Here is a 4,408-nt window from a genome sequence, read left to right as displayed (position 1 = left end):
GGAAAAATTCTAAACCTCTTTATCCCATTCCTCTTAAAGGAAGTGTTAAAAAGTGAGTCTACATCTTTGCAAACCTTGTCTATGCAATATATGCATGTCAAAGATATAGCAAATATACCTTTTTCATAAATATTATTTTACTATTCATGTTATGCAGATTATATATTTACAGTGGCAGAGGATTTGAATATGTCAGTGCATATATATTTATCTTATTTTTTAAACTGTTCTATACTTTTTCAGTGTATAGATGAAACATAATTTCACCAGAATCTTATTGATGGACCCATAGATGGTTTAGTCTTTTGCTTTTATAAATAGTGCTCAGTGAATGAATGTCTTTCATTTAACCTATGCACAGGAAACATATCTGTGAGATAATTTTTTAGAGTGGATTCACTAGGCCAAAGCCTAGGTTCTTTTAAATTTTTAGAGCTCTTGAGAAAATAAAATACAAACAAGTTGTATTAATTTATACCATCATAAGCAATATATGAATTTGCCATAGCCCACCCCACAGTGTCAGCAAAGTGTTTGGTTTGTGCCACTGGTATCTTACTTTGATTTAATTTTGAATTTATTGTTTAGTATCTTTATCTTTCCTTTTTGAGTGAACTATCATATCTTTTGTGTGCCAATTCCATTCAGAAGTTTTCGTTTTGGATTGTTGAGATTTTCTTCTTGGTTTATAAGAACGATTTATATTTTAAAGAAATGACCACTTTTCTTGTGATTAGAGTTACAAGCTTCTCCCCATTTTGCTCATTGCCATGGCTTATTTTTGTAGTTCAATTAATGAGTACCTTTTTGAGTTCCAAGTTTTACTAGAAAATTTAAACCAAAGTTGTGACCAATAGAAATTATCATTACTGGTGGGTGTGGTGGCTTATGCCTGTAATCCCAGCACTTTGAGACCAGGCTGGGCAACATAATGAGACCCCATCCTTTAAAAAAAATTTTATTAGGCCAGGTGTGGTGACTCATGCCTGTAATCCCAGCATTTTGGGAGGCCAACCCAGGTGGATCACCTGAGTTTGAGACCAGCCTGGCCAACGGGGAAATCCTGTCTCTACTAAAAATACAAAAATACAAAAATTAGCTGGGAATGGTGGTGCATGCCTGTAATCCCAGATACTGGGGAGGCTGAGGCAGGAGAATCACTGGAACCCAGGAGGCAGAGGTTGCAGTGAGCTGAGATCGTGCCACTGCACTTCAGCCTGGTGCATGCCTGTAATCCCCAGTAGCTGAGGCAGGAGAATCCCTGGAACCCAGGAGGCAGAGGTTGCAGTGAGCTGAGATCGCACCACTGCACTCCAGCCTGGGTGACAGAGCAAGACTCTGCCTCAAATTTAAAAAAAAAAAATTAAACATTAGCCAGGAGTGATGGTGCACAGCTGTAGTCCTAGCTACTCAGGAGGCTGAGGTGGGAGGTTTGTGTGAACTCAGGAGGTATAGGCTGCAGTGAGCTATGATTTTGCTACTGTACTCCAGCCTGGGTAACAGAGCAAGACCTTATCTCAAAAAAAAAAAAAAAAAAAAAAAGAAAGAAAGAAAGAAAACAGAAATTATCATTACTGCCTTGGCTGGATATAACTGCAGTCTTCAAATGTATTTTGTAGCCTTGTATTCCCTGTTTGAGTTTTTCATCTTGCACACCTGTAATATTTTGAAAAGTAGTTCTTTTTTTTTTTTTCTTTTTTTTTTTTTTGAGATGGAGTTTCACTCTTGTTACCCAGGCTGGAGTGCAATGGCGCAATCTTGGCTCACCGCAACCTCCGCCTCCTGGGTTCAGGCAATTCTCCTGCCTCAGCCTCCTGAGGAGCTGGGATTACAGGCACGTGCCACCATGCCCAGCTAATTTTTTGTATTTTTAGTAGAGACGGGGTTTCACCATGTTGACCAGGATGGTCTCGATCTCTTGACCTCGTGATCCACCCGCCTCGGCCTCCCGAAGTGCTGGGATTACAGGCTTGAGCCACCGCGCCCGGCGAAAAGTAATTCTAACTGGGCGTCTTTCCATAGTGACATCCACCTTCTATGAAGCTCTGTACTTTTATTCCATATATTATTAGTAAATAAGTTCTTGGCCATTACAGTGGATGGGGTAAAACGTTGAAATTTGTTTTCAGTGAAGAAGCTCAAAGTTTGATAAGAAAACAACTGCAAAAATATAACAAAACACCTGTGGAAGTAGCACAGCATCCTGACTCATAAAATCAGGATCCGAAACCATCAGGCCCCTTCCAGTTTCTGTCCCCTTTCTTGTCGATAAAAACCAAACATTTAGGCCAGGAACAGTGGCTCATGCCTGTTTTCCCAGCACTGTGGGAGGCCAAAATGGGTGGTTTGCTTGAGGCCAGGATTTCACGACCAGCCTGGGCAACAGAGCAAAACCCTGCCTCTGTAAAAAATACAGAACATTAGCTGGGCATAGTGGCATGTGCCTGTAGTTCCAGATACTTGGGAGGCTGAGGTGGGAGGATCACCTGGTCACAGGAGGTTGAGGCTAGAGAGAGCTGAGATCACACCACTGCACTCCAGCCTGGGCAACAGAGCAATACCCTGTCTCAACAACAACAACAACAACAACAACAACAACAACAAAACAACCCCAAACATTGAGAATTTGAGATGAGGAAAAGGAGAGCCCCTGCCCAGTTCTCCAGTGGCCTAGTGTCCTTAACTTGTACAGCAGCTTTACTTCCAGTCTTGGGGTTACTTAGCAGTCAGTTCTTTGACTAGAGAACTGCCTTGCACTTTACCAGGCTTTCCTTATGAGCAGATAGTTACAGGTTAGTCTACAAGATGTCAATCCTCTGTTCACATCCCTGCCATGACTCCACACGTCACTCAGAGTTGAAGTCAAAGTTCTTACCATTATATGCATGTGTGCTACAGCAGACTCACACAAAGATGGGCAACCACAGGCCCGGGTGAAAGGTCAGAGAGTCTGGTTTCAAGCAGGAAGATGGGATCACTGGATACTGTGACAATTGAGAGTCTCTGCCAGACATTAAAATGCTGTGAAGCCATTATAATTGAAATTCTGGGCTAGGCACAGTGGCTCATACCTGTAATCCCAACACTTTGGTAGGTCGAGGCAAGCAGATTGTCTGAGGTTAGGAGTTTGAGACCAGCCTGGCCAACATGGCAAAACCCCATCTGTACTAAAAATACAAAAATTAGCCAGGTGTGGTGATACATGCCTGTAGTCCCAGCAACTTGGGAGGCTGAGGCAGAAGAATCACTTGAACTCATGAGGCGGAGGTTGCAGTGAGCCAAGATTGCACCACTGCACTCCAGCCTGGGTGACATAATGAGACTGTCTCTAAAATAAAATAAAATAAAATAAAAATCTGCTGTGTTATATTTCAGAATAATGAAAGTTAAGATTCAAGAAAAACCTCTGAGGTAGTAAGACATGAATAGGCCAAGGATAATTGAAAAACATTTATCTTATGCTAAGTTTTCTTATATTCCTGGGTGTATATCCATGCTTACCTGGAAGGAGTGTAAATGGACACATTTCTGGTAAACAACTGAGAAAACTTTATTAAAATTATGAAAAGAAGGTCCTTTTGAACAGAAGAGTATTTTGTTAGGGTGAGAATGTTTCTTGATGTGTACTCCCAGGCTGAAGTATCTCTCCTAAATGCCCCTGGCCTTTCTTCTCCTCCTCACTTGCTTCTCCCTAAGAAAGGAGGGGTGACTCCTCTAATTATTAAATTTGTGAAGAATAAGCTGGGAAGTCTCCATTCAGCCCATCATCTTCCTAAAACCTGCTATGGGGAGACCTCTGTTTGAAGTATATTTCCTATGATTAAATGGAAAGAGATCCAGAATTGGGATGCTCTCTTATCTGCAAATGTAAGCCACATGGTTGAGCATCAGCTCTCATCAGTAATGAAGGTGACATTTTAATCACCTGTCTGCCTCTTTTGTCTTATCTCCTAATTGGCTTGGAATTTGGGTGAGGATGAGGAGTGTCATTTATTGCCCTAAGATCCAAACACACATCTATGGATTTATCCTACAGACACACTTACATATGTATGAAGTGGTGTGTGTATGTACAAGGCTGTCGCATTGTTTATAACAGCAAAAGACTGAGAGCAATCTGAATGTTCATATAGAGGATTAAATAAGATGCTATTGCACAATGGACTATTACGCAGCCAAAAAAATTAGTAAGCTCCAAGAAACATTAAAAAAACAAATCACAAAACAAAAACAAGGTACAGAACTGTGAGTATAATATGCTATAAATTGTGCAAGAAAAAGAAAAATATATAAATATCTGCTAATACCTTCAAAGCATATTTCAGAAAGAATATGTAAGAAACTGGTCAATTTATTTATTTTATTTTGCCTCCAGGGAAGAAAACCTGGTAGGTAGGTGCATTTTCTA

The sequence above is a fragment of the Saimiri boliviensis genome, chromosome 5, assembly GCF_048565385.1.
Source record: "Saimiri boliviensis isolate mSaiBol1 chromosome 5, mSaiBol1.pri, whole genome shotgun sequence".
Lineage (NCBI taxonomy): Eukaryota > Metazoa > Chordata > Mammalia > Primates > Cebidae > Saimiri > Saimiri boliviensis.
The sequence above is the reverse complement of the archived record's forward strand: the minus strand, read 5'-3'. Positions refer to the sequence as shown.